At 39.4% G+C, this 19632-nt stretch overlaps 1 non-coding gene and 1 pseudogene across 1 annotated transcript; one reads left to right on the top strand and one right to left on the bottom strand.

Annotated features, from left to right (window-relative positions):
* The first annotated feature begins 408 nt into the window (after nucleotides 1–408).
* LOC115900223 lies at nucleotides 409–511 on the top strand. Its single transcript, XR_004059889.1, has one exon. It is a non-coding gene; the product is annotated as a small nucleolar RNA U13 (small nucleolar RNA).
* A 12735-nt stretch (nucleotides 512–13246) lies between these two features.
* Nucleotides 13247–14108, bottom strand: LOC104678628 (annotated as a pseudogene).
* Between the last annotated feature and the right edge of the window lie 5524 nt (nucleotides 14109–19632).

Genomic DNA, 19632 nt, shown 5'->3' with positions numbered 1-19632 from the left:
TTATTTTATTTTATTTTGTTTTGAGACATAGTCCCACTCTGTCACCCAGGCTGGAGTGCAGTGGCAAGATCTCAGCTCATTGCAACGTCTGCCTCCCAGGTTCAAGTGATTCTCCTGCCTCAGCCTCCTGAGTAGCTGGGACTACAGGCATCTGCCACCATGCCTGGCTAATTGCTTTTGTATTTTGGGTAGAGATGGGGTTTCATCATTTGACCGGGCTGGTCTTGAACTCTTGGCCTCAAGTGATCTACCCTCCTTGGCTTCCTAAAGTGCTGGGATTACAGGTATTAGCCACCATGCCCAGATTCTTTGGACAGTATTTAAAAACAGCTGATACCAGGTCTCTACTCTATAGCAATTACATCAGGAACTCAAGACATTGGGTCCTGGGCATTGACATTAAAAAATACCCAAAATACTCCAAAGCATGATGATTGGGTTTTCATGCTCATGTGTGAAATGTGCCTCCCTTAAGCCTTGTTAAGACAAATAAAATTCTCCCCAGGTGATTCTAATGAGTCGAGTTGAGACCCCTTGGAGTACGTGTTTGCTGTTGATGAGATAAAGCAAGGGGAACTGCTGTCTTCTGGGACCCAGCATGCGCTTTTTGACAATTTCTTCCATTTGAGTGGTTATTTCAAATTTTCAAGTGCATAAAATCTTGCAAGCCCCTGGAAGAGACCTTAGAGACTGGCTACACCAGGAGTCAGGAACCCTGTAAAGGGCTAGATAGTAAATATTTTAGGCTTTCTGGACCATATGTCATAACTACCTGGCAGCCATAGAGTGAGAGCAGCCTTAGACAATATGTAAATGAATGGGCGTGGTGTGTTCCAGCAATTTTGTTTACAAAACCAGTTGTGAGCTGAATTTTTACCCCTAGCTGTTGTTACTTGCTCAGTCATGGTCTACACCAACACTCTGATCTCACCCATGAGGAAACTGCCGTCCACTGGGTGATGTCATTTGACTCAGATCTCAAGGCTAGGAAAGGGCAAACATGGGCTTGAAGTTCTGGTATTTCTACTTAAAACAAATAAACAAACAACCTCTCCTCTTCTAAATCTACAGTTGGTGAATAGTGTTCTTAAAAATTAAACCATTAAAAGGAGGGTCTTCTCATGTCTACCCTTTGTGTTTCCCTGGCTTTATGGTGCTGTGATGTGCTGTGTACATGTTACCACTCTCTCCAGATTGTAAACTCTTCCGTAGTAGAGCCTGGGCTTTCTTCAGTGCCACATTCCCACCAGCCTGGAGCAAAGCAGTGCCTGTACCTGTTAGTGTGCTGAATATATTGCAGTCTGAGGATGTGGAGCTCAGTTTCATGTGTTTATTTCAAGACAACAGGGCTGACTGGGTCATCGATTTCCAGAAGTATCTTTTGTTAATATCTAGCCCACTTGCTTGTGTTCTTTATAACTTCAAATAATATTTATATAATGACAGAAAAAGTTTGGGGGATTGTGGCAGTGGGGGAAAGCACAGATTAGATGTCTAATTACTTTTAAAAAGTTGACCTTCAAGTTTGGCCAAAAAAAAAAAAAAAACCACAAACTGTAAGAAATCAAGTTTGAACAGGATTCTTTGCAATATTATTTTCTCTTTGCTTTTCTTCTGTGCAGGCTTGCAGGAAAGTATATATGCAATATGTTATTGTTGTCTGCCACAGTCAGAAACCTGCTCCCCCCACCTCCCTCTTCTGTGCAGTCTCTCTAGTTTGACCTTGAGAAGTACTGTTTACAGTTCAGTGAACCTGGGTATCTCCCTTCTTGCTTCAAGCTCAGCAAATGGACAAGAAAAACCTGCAGAAGTCGTTCAGTAATTTCAAACTATAAACAAGCAATCCAGAGGGAATAAGGGAATGACTGCAATTAAAGTCTTCTCTCCCAAGGTTGTCAACACTCTAGGTTGAGCAGTGGCCTGAGAAAGTTGCTCATTTCCCAGGCAGGCTTGCTTAATGCAAGGTGCGGTGGGCTATTATCTAATGTACCTTGATTTATCAGAACACACATTTCTCTCTGTGCCTCTCTCTCTCTCTCTCTCTCTCTCTCTCACACACACACACACACACACACACATCTTCCATATTCACATATAAACACACACGGTTGCTATTGTCTCAGGATGGATATAATGGAAGATGGAATATTATGATCTTACAAGGGAAAAAAGGAGCTTTTAAAGGGCAATTCAGGCTGAGCACCGTGGCTCATGCCCGTAATCCCACCACTTTGGGAGGCTGAGGTGGGCAGATCACGGGGTCAGGAGAACGAGACCATCCTGGCTAACATGGTGAAATCCCATCTCTACTAAAAATACAAAAAAATTAGCCGGGCATGGTGGCACTTGCCTATAATCCCAGCTACATGGAAGGCTAAAGTCTTTGGAGGCTTGAAGTTCAGGTATTTCGACTTAAATCATTTGAACCTGGGAGGTGGAGGTTGTTGCAGTGAGCACACCAGCCTGGGTGACAGAGCAAGACTCCGTTTTTTTTTTAAAAAAAAAAAAGGCAATTCAATCTGAGGGAAAGTGGCTCAAATGCTTGGGAAGTAAATAGAAAGGACAATTTAGTTAACAAATACAAGGTGTGGCTCTAATGTCATAGGTTATCATTTTCATATAGCACAGAGCTACATGATTTCATTTATAAATTTTGTACTATGATTCTTTTGGAGATACAAAAGAAATAGACAACTTGGTTTCTGCCTTCTAGTATTTGGCAATTATTTGAGGATAAAGGACAATGAATATGTATGTTATTGAAGGAATGGATAATGTACGTATTTAAGGAAATGATGAAGACCCCAGATGAATGGAACAGATAACATCTTTCTTTTTTTTTTTTTTGAGACGGAGTTTGACTCTGTTGCCCAGGCTGGAATGCAGTGGCTTGATCACTGCAAGCTCCGCCTCCCGGGTTCACACCATTCTCCTGCCTCAGCCTCCCAATAACATATTGCTCCTCAAATAATTGCCAAATACTAGAAGGCAGAAACCATGTTGTCTATTTCTTTTGTAGGACACTTTGCGGCCTGGCTCACTAGACTGCATATCACGAGTGAGCACTTGGAAGTTCTAATCTGAAGTGATATGGATGACATTTTCTCTGTGATTTTGAATATCTAGTTTCTCATCTATAACACGATCTTTGAAGCTATACAAGGAGAAAATCAATGTCACCTGACCACCATCTTTCGCCCTTGAAAGGCATAAAATTCTAAGTAAGAATACTACATATCATGCTGTGTATTTTACTGCTGCATGCTAAGCCTTTACCAAATATTTTTAAAGGAAAAGAATAGTAAATTAGGATAGGAGCACTCAAAGGAATCCATAAGATGTCCCCTTAAAGAAAGGATTTATGGATGAGGAAACAGAAGCCCAAGTGGCCACCATGATATACTCGTGGTCACACAGAGGAGGAAGTCTTCTGAAGCAAACCCAAGGACGCTTTGTGAATCATACTAATCCTACTTGTTGATTTATAAAAGTATTAGCTACTTTATTTTCTCCTTAATTAGGACAGAGAGTAATTATCATTATTGGGTCCAGAAAGAATGATGCCAGTGTTCCAAGATTATGCATGGAACATTTGTGATGCAAAGTGCTGCCCTTCATACATAGAGAGGCTCCACAGGCTATGGCCTCCTCCCTGGGACTGCCAATGTGTCTGAATTGCTGGGAGCATCTCCCCCAGGCCTATGAACATGAGCTGCTCCTTTGATGGGACTTTGATGGCCATTTGATGGCCATGAAATATCATTTAGGAGAGGGGTTAATGCCTTTTTTGTTGTTGATCTTTCACCTTCAGGGAGCATGAGCCTGAGAGATCTGCTTTCGTGCCATGTTTACAGAAAGGTTTTGCTCAGCCTGAGCCAGGCAGTTGCTGACTGCCAAGGCCAGCGTGTGCCGACTGCTGCTGTGTTTCCCAGCGCTGCCAGCAGGATCTTATTCTTCGTATCTGCACCTCCCAAGCAATTCTTCCGGGGCAGCTTTGTCTGTGCTCCTCTGCCAGGCTGAAGGGCTGGTGCTTAGGGATGCATGCATCCCGCCCTTTGCCCTCATGTCTGAGCTGTTCGAATCTGATTTCCAGGGCAATTGCAGTTTGGCAGCTCCCTGGGGCATCCTCTTGAGCGGCTGCTCTGCTGTTACTGTTTGGGAGGCCTTGGAAACTCCCTTGGGAAGTTTGTCAGATGGTCTGATGAGAATAGCAGGAGCCTGTTTTCCATAGTCAAATTGTCATTTTCAACATCGTTTTTGTTGTTGAATTTCCCTTTTTAAAAAATAAAATAGTAAAACAGACATACTCTTTTCTAAACAAGTGTAGACTTTTACCATGAGGGCTGGAAGGGGCCTCACTGAGTAAATACCTCTTCTCCCACCCTCATGTGATGGCTTCTTTGTTTTGAACCTGGGTGTGCCCAAGTGGTTTTACAACCTCCCTTGGATATCAACAGTCCTTATCCTCTCACCATCTGACCTCCCTTCCTGCTTCTGATCCTCAGAGGGTGCCCAGACAGTGCTCCCAAGAATAAGTTGAGGTTCTGAAGGTATGTGGGCACCTAAACATCCTAAGCTGTCAAAATGACTGCTGTCCAGGAGAAACTGACCAGGCCTAAGATTCAGTCTGGGGAAACCTGATGCAATAACCTTTAGCAAGTACTAAGCATTTTGCTGTGTATCAGGCCTGGAGATCAGCCATTTACATGACTGATTTTCACACATTCCAAGAAATAGTTTCTTTCATTAATTCCATTTTACAGATGAGACTACTGAGGCTCTGAAAGGCTAAATGACTTGGCTGAAGCCACATACTTAGTGGCAGAGTCAGAACTCAGTCTCCAAGGCTTTTGAATTCCAGAGCCCATACTTTTTGCCATGATGGTATACAGATTTAGTTCTGGGGTCTGGAGACCATTGACAGACTTGGAAATAAACTGTGTCTTGATATAAATAAAGCACAGATATGGGTGTGTTCAGTTCTTGGACACATTCCTTTCGAACTCCAAAGGACAAGGGGTTAACCTCATGACTTTGATAGGAAACAGAAGACAGGTTGTGAGGTTTCTTGGGTAATTGTGGGTATTTGGACACCTGTTCAGTTATTCTTGGATTCTGTGGTGGGGGTGGGGAGAACATGGGGAGGCTGAGGTCATTATTGCAAAAACCATTTCCTGAGCGCTCGACTTCAGGAAATGCTGTAGCATTAAAAATACCCATTGTGTGGGAGTGATAGAAGCATGACTCACGTTTAGCAATTGTGTCCATAGGTCACAAAGGATTTGGGGAACACAGGGGATATTCACACAAGATTGTGTCTGTGGGTGGTTCATTGTGAAATTTTTAGTAGGTTGAGAAGCATGGTCGCATTTCAAAAGGAGTGACATTTAAGATTCTCCATGGAAGCTATGAGACTTGGCTCATCATTCATACATTGATTAACAAACATCAATTGTCCGCCTACTAAGTGCAGGGCCTTGCACTGGGTGCTCTGGGATTTTGCAAGAGGCATAAAGCGTCGTTCTTGCCCTTTAGTACAGTGTTTATGAACTGGTGACAATGAAATAGGCTGCTTTTTAAATTTCCTTTTTTTTTCCCCTTGAATCTTTGACAAAAGGAAGACTATCCCTTAAAGAAAGACATTTTGTTTTATTTTCCAGGACAAATACTATCAAAAAATTAGGTTTGGTAACTCTCAGGCTTGTGCCTAGGAAAATATGATTATCAGGAAAAAAGATGCTGGGGCATGTCCTGGCTTAGGTACCTTTTTTTTCACTGTAGGGTAGAGTACAGTGAACAGTGAATACAGGGTAGAGGGAATAGGAATTTTTTTTTTTTTGAGATGGAGTCTTGCTATGTTGCCCAGGCTGGAGTGTAGTGGTGTGACCTCAGCTCACTGCAACCTCTACCTCCCAGGTTCAGGCAATTCTCCACCTCACCTCCTGAGTAGCTGGGATTACAGGCACCCACCACAACTCTTGGCTAATTTTTGTATTTTTAGTAGAGACAGCAGAGACGGAGTTTTCACCATCTTGGCCAGGCTGGTCTTGAACTCCTGAACTCGTGATCCACCTGCCTTGGTCTCCCAAAGTGCTGAGATTACAGGTGTGAGCCACTGTGCCCAGTCAAGAATTGCTAATTAAATACTCATGGTCTTTTAAACTTGGCCAGACGATATTTTTTTTTGGCTTTGTTTAATATTTTGTATAAAACTTCATGCATACTAAACATGACACTAAAATATATGTACGTTATAAAGTCTGATACTGTAATGATCACCTGTGAAGCCACCACCCAACCTAAGCACCATAATAGTATCAATGACTTGCATTTCTTTTCATATTCTTCCTCTGTCCTCCCATCTCATCTCTGGCTTTCCCTCCTTAGAGATAGCCACTACCTTAGAATTTACACTTACTGGATAGAGTTTAGACAATTTTTTTTTCTTTTTTTTTTTTTAAGATGGAATCTCGCTATGTTGCCCAGGTTGTAGTGCAAAAGTGTGATCCCAGCTCACAGCTGATTCTCCTGCCTCAGCCTCCTGAGCAGCTGGGATTACAGGCCCCCACCAGCATGCCTGGTTATTTTTTGTTTTTGTATATATTTTTAGTAGAGACAGGATTTCACTGCATTGGCCAGGGTGGCTTGAGTTTAGACATTTCCAATCCATACATGATGCTCTGCATGATGTGGTATATTCACAGAGAGGTAGCTTAGTTTTCAGAGTTTATTTTGCTGTGGCTGATAGACCTAGACATCTGTGGCTACGTTTGTTTCCATACACGGGCACGACCTACACAAAAATGGAATTCCTCCCGAAGAGGCTGCAGAGCATGGGGTTATGTGTGTGGGCCTGAAGTCAGGTAGATCTGGCTTTAAATCTCACCGCTTTGACTAGACAAAAGTAAAATGTGTTGTGTCTGCCTTCAGTGCCAGGCTCTTTGCAGGTGATAGCTCAGTTATTCGTATGACACTGTGAGATGTATTCATATCCTCATCTTCCTGGTGAGGAAACTGGGATTCAAGGACATTGTGGAATTTGTTCTGGATTTCTAGCTTGTAAGAGACACCATCAGCATTAAGCAACCTTCAAGTCTTATTCCAAAGCCTCCTTTTCTTCCTCCTGTTAGAAAGTTTCTGTTTCAAATCGGTAAGAAAACCAAGGAAATCATTCTCATATGGGTTTGATCAATGCGTATATATATGACCACAACTTTGGAAGTTGTGGTCAATGCAAGAAAATATTTTTTAAAAACTCAGAAGAATTAATACTGGAAAACAAAATTAAAATATCATTTTTAGATGTTATGATTGTATACTTTTAAAAACTAAAAGAAATAATCTAAAAAATAAAATAACTATAGGCATCAATAAAATGGACAGATGAATGCAATATATACAAATATATACCAGGAGTCCTTTTATTTATACCAGAATAACATAATATTATCTAAATTATTTAACAATAAAAATTCTTATGAAACAGTTGCATGTCTTATCTAATAGAAGCAAAATATAAAACTTTGCTGAATAATATTAGAGAAGATGAATGGAAAGGTGTGCTATTGTCCTTGAAAATAATGATCAATCAGAAAGCCTTCTATCTCATTCAACAAATTTATAGGTTGACTATTGTCCACCTCAAAAATCTTCATAGGATATTTGAACTTAACATAATTGTAATTTTTATTTGCAAAAATAGATGTCATTTATTTAGCACTTACCACCCCCATGCTCACCTAAGAGCATTAACTAGTATTTTGCAAAGAGAACAATAAATGGAGGTATATCTTCCCCCAATAAGCACATAGTTAAATGGAACAGCATAGTTCAGAAGTAAACATATTGTACATAAGAATAAAACAGATAACAAGAGGCATCTTTGAAAAACAATGAAATAAAGAATTATTTAATACACATTGTGTAGTATTCTTATCTAGATATCTTTTCGAAAAAATCAATTTAATACAGCAATTTAATACCTCATGATCAAAATAAATTTTATATGGCTAAAGTATTAGATAGTAGAAAATATTGCAGGAAATGTAAGTTATTGATTGTCAGATCTTTGGAGAAAACACTCTCCTTTTTTTAAAAAAATTGTACTTTGAAGTGTCAGAAGAAATCACAAAGAAAAAGACTGACAAATTTGGCTACATAAAGGATTGCAAACACATGAGCAACAACAAGAACAGAATAACTCAGGTCAGCAGATGGGAAAAAATCACATCAAACATGACAAACAGAGGCTATCATCTGTGGTGAAAACTCTCACTGGAGAGCTGAAAGTAGTGGACCAGTTCTTCCCAAAGTGCAGGCTGGGGGAAGGACAGAGAAGACCAGCTTCTAGGAGGGAGCAGGGCTGGCATCTTGGGGACCTGCTTGGGCACAGGGAAAGGGGGGCTGACCTCACTCCCACCTAGGTCTGGTGGGTTTCTGGGGACTGGAGAGTCACCATGATCCTAGGATATGGCAGGATGTGGTTACCCAGGACTTCTATCTCTCTCTAGGAGGGTCCTCTACTCCAGGAGGTAGAAAGGAAGGAAACACTGAGGGAGGAAACAGCCCTGGATTTAGAAAGGATTGGAAGAATTGTCCTAGAAAATCAACCTTGGTGAGAAGGAGGGAAACTGCTTCTGCAGGTAAAGGAGAAGATGGAGACAGTGTCTCCCAAAGAGCCATTAGAAAATAGAAGTTCTCCCCATAGGGAAAACAGGATCCCACGGCAGGTGGATTTTTCTTGGCTGTGAGTACATTTTTTTGCATGGTGCTTACAGAACGTGGTGCTTGGGACCATCATTCCAGGACTCAGGAAGCCACATGGGAACTTGGAGGGAAATATGCGAGGAGTGTCTGGTCATAGTAGATAGTAGATACTCAATAAATATTTGTTAAATGCCAAAGATAAAACCTAGCTGTCCAATCTGTGACAAAATCTTGATAACTTTAGCATTGCTGATGGCATGCTCAATTGCTTCAATGCTTTGGAAAAACAACGTGACTATGTCTAGTGTATCACTACACACGGGCAAATGTTCAAATCTTTTGAGCTTGTCAGTGTATGCTCTTGGGAATTTAAGAAAACAGTTGAGCATCAGAACAAAGCTATACATATGAAGTTCTGTAATAGCAGATGCTGTGGCCTGAATGTTCAGGCCCTGCCCCCTGAAATTCATTTGTTGAGATCCTAACCCCCAAAGTGATGGTATTAGGAGGTGAGGTCTCTGGGAGGTGACTAGGTGGCGAGGGAAGAGTCCTCATGATTGGGATTACTGCCTTCAGAAGAGAGGTCTCAGAGGGCTCCTTGCCTCTTCCACTATGTGAGGACACAGAGAGAAGACAGCTGTCTATGAACCAAGAAGGGTGCCCTCACCAGACACTGAATCTGCTAGTACCTCGATGTTCTTTCCCAGTCTCCAGAACTATGAGAAATAAATTGCTGTTGTTTATAAGCCATCAGTGTATGGTATTCTGTTATAGCAGTCCAAATGAACTCAAACAGTTAAAAAAACACACATGAGAGGTTAATAAATATAAATACACATATATCAATAAAATAGTATTTATTCATTAAAAATGACAGATAAGACCATAGAAATGGAGAGAAACGTGTAATATTAATGTCAAGTGAATAAAGCAGAATGTAGAGGGGCTTCCCTCTGCTTCCAACATACTTTGCTGAGGCCCATCCCCCCACTGAATGCCCCTGAAATCCCACTATGCTGACACCCTCTTTAGTGCCACATTTTATGCAAGTCCCCGATGTGCTTTATCTTGCCTCCTCAACATCTCAGAGATGTTTTTGTATGGAGTCTATCAATTCAATTAATACAACTGTCCCTGGTTCTAGAACTCAGGCCTAGGGATTGGGTGGGAAAACATTAAATAGTAAGGATGTTTACCTTTTGTCTTTATGCTGTGCTTAAAATCATGCCACCCCTTTCAATACTGTTTGACCAAAAACATATGTCCAACTCTAACTAGTTTAAGATGAGATTGTCTTAGGAGGCTCCTTAGTCTTCCCTCATGCAGATCAACCCCCAGTGGGCCTGCTCTTTTGGCCTCTACACGTGTCCAGACATGTCTGAATCCTATGGTGGCAGAAATTACTCAGTTGCAAATTGAGACCTCTGACATGAAAGTAATTCTTTTGTTAAGTAGTGAGATGTGATATGTGCTTTCATTTTAACAATGTTCTTATATATTATACTTATATAGAAAAATGAGAATGGATCATTGCTGGTATCTGCTGCTTTCTTGACAGTTTGTGAATTATCATTTCATGCTTTGGTCTTGTATTTTTTAATTCAATTTTTAAAAATGATTCATGTGAAGCATGCTTTGAAACCAACCTAAAATTTATAGAGAAAAAGTTGATAATCTTCTCTTACCCCATCCAATCCATTTTTACTCCTTTTAGAAACAAATTTCCTAAAAGAGGATGGCAATTTACAGTCCCATCAGCCATGGTTTGATCTATGGGCCTATGTCTATTTTTCTTCATACTCATACAAAGAAACACAAATGCATGTTCCATATGTGTGTTGATGACACACATACATTTGAAACTTGTTTTCTTCCACTTAATATTTCTTCTGGGTGTCTCTCCAGGTCAGCTAATATAGAGCCTACCAATTATATTTATAGTAGCATAATGAAACTGCCTTTGTAAAAACTGTAACTGAGAAAATTATGATGGTAAAAGAAATTTGACTTAACCGCCCCCATCTTGCTTCTAACCTCCAAGCTGTCCTTGTTCATTCTTGGGCATAGGCTGAACTAACTTTGGGAGGAACTTAGTTTATAGTTCAACTTTGAGACAAAGATGATAACAACCCTTTGCCAAAACAAACCTTCCTCCCTGGGGACTAGACTGCCTTTGCGGGACTAATGAATTAACCACAAGTTGAGAAATTATGGTTTAGGAGTTATGCCGCTGGAGGCTGCAAGATTCTAAACTCCTCCAAATGGCTCCTCGGGATAACATCACTATTGTAAAACCTAAAATCTGTGCTTGAGATATTTTGCAGACCTTGCACTCAATGGATCAGCTGGCACCATCCAGATCGCTACGTGTGGCTCCCACCCAGAAACTGACTCAGCGCAAGAGGACAGCTTTGACTCCCTGTGATTTCATCTCCGACCCAACTAATCAGTACACCCCACCCCCTGGCACCCTACCCACCAAACTATCCTTAAAAACTCTGATCCCCAAATTTTCAGGGAGACTGATTTGAGTAATAATAAAACTCCGGTGTCCTGTACAGTGGCTCTGTGTGGATTAAGTGCTTTCTCTATTGCAATTTTTCTGTCTTGATAAATTGGCTCTGTCTAGGCAGTGGGCAAGGTGAACCTGTTGGGTGGTTGTAATAATATTCTGTTGTATAAATGTCTTGTAGCTAACTCAATTATTTCCCATTTTTGGACAATCAGCCTATTTTTGTGATTTTTAAAAGAATGCTACAATAAAGATTCTTATATATATGCATTCATGTCATAAGTGTATACATACACACTTATGTTTACACATACACATAAATGTTGGTGCTTTTGTTTCTCTCATATATGATATTGGCAATGCTTCTTCATATGTGTTTTACCCTTCAGTATATGTTGCTATTGATTTCCCAAAAGAGAATGGCAATTTCCAGTCCCATCAGCCACGAGTTCATTTCCTCACCTTCTCACTGCAATTGTACATATCCTTTAATTTTTGCCAATTTGATGGGCAAAAAATGGAATCTCATCAATATTTTAATTAACATTTCTCTAGCTACTTCTTAGGTTGTGTATATTTTCATGTATTTATTATCCTTTGAATTTCCCTTTGTGATAACATTGTTTATATATTTGCCCGTTTTTCCACTGGGATGTTAGCCCTTTGCTTATTCATTAGTGGGAGCTCTTTATCATATGCACTGCAGCCTGTGTTTTGCCTTCTAACTTTGTTTAATGGTGTTATTTATTTGCTTTGAAAAATTTTTCAAAATGCACATAAATTAGTTTTATGTATGATTTCTGGGCATCCTGTTTTGCTTTTAGGAAGACCTTTCTTCTCTAGATTATATAAATTATACATTTTCTATTTTTTTGGTCTTATTGTTTAAGTCTTTAAACTGTGGAATAATAATGTAATACATGTAATATAGTATGTTATATACATTTTATATGTGATATGAGGACATATTGCAGGTTTTTTCTTCCAGATGAGCATTTGGAGCAATCCATTTCCTAAAGATTCAGCTATTCTTGGTGGTGAATGGATGTGGTACCACTTACTTGGGAGGCTGAGGTAGGAGGATCACTTGAATCTGAGAGGTCAAGGCTGAAGTAAGCTATGATTGTGCCACTGTACTCCAGACCGGGCAACAGAGTGAGATCCTGTCAAAAACAAACCAACCAACCAAAAACAAAAAACAAACAAACAAAAAAAAAACAAGAAGAACAAAAAATATCCAACTTTCTCAAATCCTTAACTTTCCTGCTACATTGACTGCTCATCACACTCACCCGGCAAAAACCAATGTCTTGATCAATCTGACTATTAATCTGCATATGTGTTCCTGGGTTGCTGAAAACTGCTGGGGGAAAAAGAAACAATGGCATAAGAGCATTTTTATCACTGACCACTCATGATCTCCAGCTTCAACTGTGTTGTCAATGTCTCCTGAAAAGAATTATCTGGGCTCCAATCAGGGCCACTTAAAAACTTTCACTGTCATAGGGCCTTTGCCTTTCTACCTTCTTCTCACTCTCCAGATTGTTCCCTATTTCACAGAAACAATAAAGGCAAACAGAGGGCAATTCTTTGAAAGTCCTGAGTCTCTCCCAACATTATAAAGCTATCCCTAAGGAAAACCTGTTCAGGAGATTCTCTGTACCCCATTCCCTCCTGTTTCCCTAGAGACCTTGCTCTGTCTGTTAGCCACTTCCAAATATAAGTTCTTTGTTGGATCTTCTTGTCATCATTTAAGCACGTTCTAGCCTCTTTCATCTTTAAAAAAAAAAACCAAACCCTCCATTAATCATACATTCTCTTCTAATAACTATCTCTTTCTCTCTCTTTTTTCAGCTAAGCTGCTGACTTCACTTTGCACTACCTGCTCACTCATAACCATTTGTAGTCTGTTTTTTTTTTCCCCAAGATTAAATGATTGTTATAAAAGTGTATCATACTGTATGGAAATCAACATTTTCTGACACAATTTTGTGCATCTAGGACTATAGGAATGTCACTGTCTCTGCCCTACATCTTCAAATCACATGAATAAGTCTTCCCAAAGGGGAGCTTCTGGAAAAGCAAGCTATTTCCTGGGCTCATATTTCCCTGATTTTGTAGCATGCATCAACAATCTATCCACGAAGTATATATTGGGGAGTAAGGAGGGCATCCACCAGCAAGACCACAGTTATTGACAGCCATAAGATTAGAGACAAGCACAAAGGGACAGGTCAACATGCCAACAAAAATCTTATGACAGCTTGAGAATAACTCTTTATTTCATTCATGGTAGAAACCCTGCCGTCCAGGGCTTAGGTATTGATGAGGTATTCCAGTGAGCTACACAGTCACAAAGAAATCATGTCACCTAGGAGGTGAGGAACCAGTTCTGGGAAAAACCCTAGGATGCCCTCTTTCTGATATATGGTTATGAAGTCACTAAGTCCACAGTACTTAGGTCCTCTGCCAATGAATTGTACCACAAGTCTCAGAGTAATCACGTGGAAGGAATGTGTGATGAGGGTAGCAGCAGAACAAGCCATCATCTCTCAAGCTGTCTCCTTGATAACTCAAAGGAAGATGAGACTTCTTTCTGTACATTTCCAGGTCCTTGTCCACTCCTGGGAATGCTGTAAAACTTTTCCATGGGCCACAGTTTGAAGGCCTCCTGAACACAGTCTTAGAGTTAAGCCTGTGAAAAACCCATACCTTTCATCGATACTGGCAATGTGTTGAGTGTAACAAAAGAGACCAGGAAGTTGAAATACTTGCCATCCAAACATATTGCATCCTATTTTTGGAGGAAGAGGCTTATATCCTGCATGAGCAGCTAGGACAGGATGGTGAGACCAGAACCAAGGAGGACTTGACTGGCTGTGTCTGCCATGATGACACCTGCTACAGTATGGCTTTATTTTGAATTTTTCTACTGAAATTACTCTGGCCGGTGGTTCTCAACTTGGGGTGATTTGCTTCCCAAGGGACATTTGGCAATGTCTGGAGACATTTTAGGTTGGCACAAATGGGGGATGGACAGGGGAAATGGGGTTGGTCCTGTCATCTAATGTGTAGCGGCTAAGGATTTTGCTAATCATTCCATCATGCACAGGACAGCCCCCCATCATAAAGTTATTCAACCCTATGTGTCAATGGTGCCAAGGTTGAGAAACTTGCTCTAGACAAAAATTCACCATGAAGTTCCTCGTGGCTAAAGCCAAAGGGCTGTTCCAGCTCTTATCTTCTTGACCTCTGTGAAGTGTGGGGCACCATTGTGACTCTGCTTTCTTGAAACCATGTCCTCCTCTGGCTTCTCTATCACCAATCTTTCCTGGGTACCCTCTTACTTCTCTGACTGCTCCTGTTCATCATCCTCATTTGTTTAAATTTTGAATATAACTGTTTTTTAGAGATCCAGCCTCAATTTTCTTCTTACCTTCCACACTGTTCTTAGACAATTTTGTTTACTCCTATGACATTAACTTCTGAATAAACACTGATGTCTTCTAAGTCCTTATCAAAACTCACACAATCCTGCCTATTGAACATCTCACATACGCCAAACTGAACTCATGAGTGGACTGCCCTTCCTCCCTAAACTATGTGTTTCTGTTTCTCTAGCCAAAGATGGCACTACCACCAACCCAGCAGCCGAGATCCAGAAACCTGGTGGGGACTCTTCAGTCCTCCTTTTCATTTAATCAGATGTTCAACAAATCTTCTTCATCTCCTTTTATTTCTTCCTTGTTCATTTCTCTTAAATCTATTTGCTTATCTCTGTTCTCAATCCAACCACCTGTATTACTATAGCAGCCTCCCAACTACTTTTCTTAACAAATCTTTTTCCCATTTAATCTATCTTATAAGTTGCATTTATAATGATCTTTCCAGAATGCAAATCAAATTAGATCTATATCTAAAATCCTTCACTCCTTTTCCTCATCTAAGAAAAGGCTAAATTTCTAGAAGTGGCCTAAAATGTCATTCATGATGACGACCTCTGGAGAGTAAGTCCATATCTTATTTATTTTGCTATAGTACAGTGCTCAGTACATATTAGTGGGATACATAAATAAATGAAAGAACAAGTTTCTGGAGAAAAAGCTATCACACACATGTGTTTCCTTAGTGTCAGAAGCTAAAATTAACTTTATATGTTTCCTTTATAATTATGTGAGTACTTTTCTATTGATTCATAAATATGAAACTAATGTTATACTGGATGTCATGAGAAGTGGGCTCGAAATTGAGAAATGAAAATAAAATGTATTTTAAACAAATGCTTACAAGTGAAATTATTATGCCAGTTTTGCATCTTGAAGGTTGTGATACATGTTTCCAAATTGTTTTAAAAGATATGGTTCACATTTAAAACACCAACCATTGCAGGTTAAAATCTTTGAAGGTGAAGTATCATGATGTCTGCAACTAAGTTTCAGGTGGTGTAGCAAAAATGTTATATATATTATACATATAAACATACATAGTTGTATATACATAAACCCACAGATACACACACACATGCACACATGGAGTAAGAGAAAGAGAAAGAAAAGAGACAGAGAGAGAGAAAGAGAAAGCAAATGTGATAAATATTTACAGTATAGACATATTAGGATTTGTCAGAGAAATAGAACCAATAGAATATATATATATATACACACACACACATACCTATATATACACATATATATGTGTGTGTGCATATGAAGATTTATTATGAGGAATTGGCTCATGCAATTATGGGGGCTAAGGGGTCTCATAATCTGCCATCTACAAGCTGGAGACCCAGGAAAGCCCATGGTGTAATTCCAATCCAAGCCTGAAGGCCTGAGAACCAGAAGAGCTGATGGTGTCAATATAAGTCCAAGGGCAGAAGACCAGTGTGCAAGTCAAGCAGGCAGGTAGGAAGCAAAAAGAATGAAATCCTCCTTCACTCTTTGTTCTATTTGGTAGAAAGGCAAAGGTCCTCAACTGATTGGATGAGGCCCACCCCCACTAGGACAGGGGCAAGTCTTCTTTACTGAGGTCACTGATTCAAATATCAATCTTATCTGGGAGACTGCTTACGGACAAACTCAGAAATGTTTAATCTGGGCTCCACTTGGCCCAGGGAAGTTGACACAGAAAAGGTGAGGGGTATGTGGGTGTTCATTTTACTATACTTGTAGATTTTCTACTGGTTTAAAAATTATCAAAAGAAAATCTTAGTAAAAAGAACACCAACAGCAGTGTTTGAAGTTGTACGATTTTAAACAATCTCAACAACACTAACACTGTAATAATTTTGAAAAAAACTTTTGCTGATTTAACAGAAAAAGTGGTATATAATTTTTTGATTTCTAATGAAATTGAATCTTTTCACATTTGTTGAGAATCTTCTTTCTTCTTCTGTAAAGTCTTTGCCTATGTGTTGACTGGAGGGTTTATTTCTTAAGAGCCATATATATAGAAAGTATATTCATACTTGGATTGATCAACAGGCAACCCTGAAGCATATACCTTTATGTAAGAACTTCAAATATGATAAAGAAAGTGCACAAATCAATGGAAAAGGGATGAACTGGAAAATCTGGCAAATTCTCTCTCACACACAAATATGTGAGTTTTTGTTTTTGTTTTTGTTTTTTTTTTTACCATATCGCACACTAAGATAAATACCAAATTAATGCTATATTATTAAAATGTTAATTGCAATTAAGTATGAAATCCTGAGAAATTGAAAACAAATTAGATAACTATTCATTGATCTTGGGCTTGAAATCAGGACTTTGTAAAAAAACAATGGAAGAAAAAGCAAAGAAAAAATTGGCAATATATTTGATTGCATACAAACTTAAAAAAATACACAACCATCAAAGAGTTAAAATCCTTATTATAAAGGGAACTCTTGAAATCAATAAAAATAATAATGTCATAATACAGAAATATTAAAATAAAACCCAAACCACAAGGAAGAGAATTCACTAATGAAAGAAGAAACCTAAATGTCTTAAAAGCATATGAAAAGATACCTTTAAAAAGAGAATATAGGGTATTGGTCCAGCTGGTTCACGGCAGTTTGTGTGAGCGAGAGTCAATCTTGGCTGTTGCCAGTCCAGGAAACTGGCAATAATGCTTTCGGAAATGTTAACGTAATACAGATCAGTATCCCTCATCCAAAATACTTGGGACCAGAAGTGTCTAGATACTGGCTATTTTTTCAGGTTTTGGGAATATTTGCATATGCATAATGAGATATCTTGGGGATGGAACCCAAGTCTAAACATGAAATTTATTACACACCTTATAAACATAACCTGAAGGTAATTTCATACAATATTTTTTGACAATATTATGCACTAAACAAAGTTTTGACATGAGGTTAGCTGTGGAATTTTCTACTTGTGGCATCGTGTTGACCCTCAAAAAGCTTCAGATTCCGGAGGATTTCAGATTTTGAATTTTCAGATTAGGGGTGTTCAACCTGTACTCAGCTTTCTTGTAGAAAGCACAGCCGGCAAGAGCTGCGGATCTTCCAGGCATAGCTGGTACTGGTCAGGCCCTTAGCAGAGTAATGTGATCAATATGGGAATCCACCCTTTAAAATGCACATGTAGAAATTAAAGAGGGTTTCCTAAGGAGCACTACAAAAATAATTATGAAGAAAATCAAACCAGTAGGGGAAAATTAAGGAGATTATATTTATTTAGTCTACAGAGGAAAAAGCTAAATCATGAATAAATAAATAGTTACCTTTAAGCATGTAAGTATATTAAAAAAAAAAAAGATTATCCCAAGGAAAGCTAGATTATTCTATCTCTATGATAGACAATAGAGGAATATGGTTAAATTGCACTAAGAGACTCTAATTAACATTAGGTCTTGCAAAACTCCAGGGAAGGCTAACAAAGAAACAAAGGAATCCCTGTCTTTGTATATCTTTCTGAGCAATTTAGACAACTGCCTATCTTGTGGCTTCATTATAGGATAGCAGGTGGCTGAGCCCTTGATTACAATTATAGGTTTACAGAATCTTAGAGCTGAAAAATAGCCTCGGTAGCTTAAAGTTTCTCTTTTATATGTTTGTTGGTTTCTGTTGCCACCCACCCACCAACAGCATATACAAAGGAAAGTATAAGATGTGAAGCTTTGCAGGTTAGAGTTCTATCATAGTTAAGTGACTGGAGCTTTTAATAGTGTCTGCTCAAATAATATGAGCAGATCCTATTTGTATGGCATGAAAAAACAAACTAGGGCAGTAAACTAGGGCAGAACAGTGTAGTATTGTGATTCTTCAGTTGCTTTTTTCAAGTTACAGATGAAAACTAGTCTTTTATCCCAAGACAAATGTGTATGAGTACATGCACCCATTCATGATACCCAGATCCTCAAATTTAGTGATCAAAGTGGAGTTCTTAAGAGCAGTTGGATTTCTTATATTTATATCTACACTGAAATCCTCCCTTTTCTACTTACTAGCCTGTGGTCTTAGGAATGTTAGTTAAATTCTCCAAGTCTGTTTACTCATTTCTAAAATGGGGATAGCCTATCTCACGCATGAGATTTTTCTTGGTGAAAATCAAGTAACAAGATAAAAATTTAAAGAAATTAAGAAGTAAATGAACTGACACATAGCAGAGGCTACCCGAAAGTGTTTTTCCAATTACAAGTTGTGATCCAGGGCAGGAGTTTAGTAGTAAAAATGGATTCAATAGGTCATGATTGATGTTAAAAACTGAAGTAGAATAGAAAATATTCATTGCACTTAGTAATCATAAATATTGCATTGAATAATGTATTCTGTATGATATGTTTGTGCATAAGAGAGAGTTGTGGAACACTTGTTCCACATAATGGTCGTGTGCATAATGGGTCATGTGTATAATGCCAATACTTTGGGAGGTCAAGGTGGGAGAATTGCTTGAGACCAGGAGTTCAAGACCAGCCTGGGCAGTGTAATGAGACCCCTGTTCCTACAGAACAATTAAAAATCAGCTGAACGGCCAGGTACGGTGGCTCACGCCTGTAATCCCAGCACTTTGGGAGGCCGAGGTGGGCGGATCACGAGGTCAGGAGATCGAGACCATCTTGGCTAACATGGTGAAACCCTGTCTCTACTAAAAATACGAAAAAAAAAAAAAATTAGCCAGGTGTGGTGGCGGGCGCCTGTAGTCCCAGCTACTCAGGAGGCTGAGGCAGGAGAATGGCGTGAACCTCGGAGGAGGAGCTTGCAGTGAGCTGAGATAGTGCACTGCACTCCAGCCTGGGTGACTGAGCAAGACTCCATCTCAAAAAAAAAAAAAAAAAAGAAAATCAGCATGATGGCTTGCGCCTGTAGTGCCAGCTACTCAGGAGGTTGTGGTGGGAGGATTGTTTGAGCTCTGGAGTCCAAGGCTGCAGTAATCTATGATCACATCACCTAAGTCCAGCCT

Source organism: Rhinopithecus roxellana, chromosome 10, assembly GCF_007565055.1.
Source record: "Rhinopithecus roxellana isolate Shanxi Qingling chromosome 10, ASM756505v1, whole genome shotgun sequence".
NCBI classification, from domain to species: domain Eukaryota; kingdom Metazoa; phylum Chordata; class Mammalia; order Primates; family Cercopithecidae; genus Rhinopithecus; species Rhinopithecus roxellana.
The sequence above is the reverse complement of the archived record's forward strand: the minus strand, read 5'-3'. Positions and strand labels throughout refer to the sequence as shown.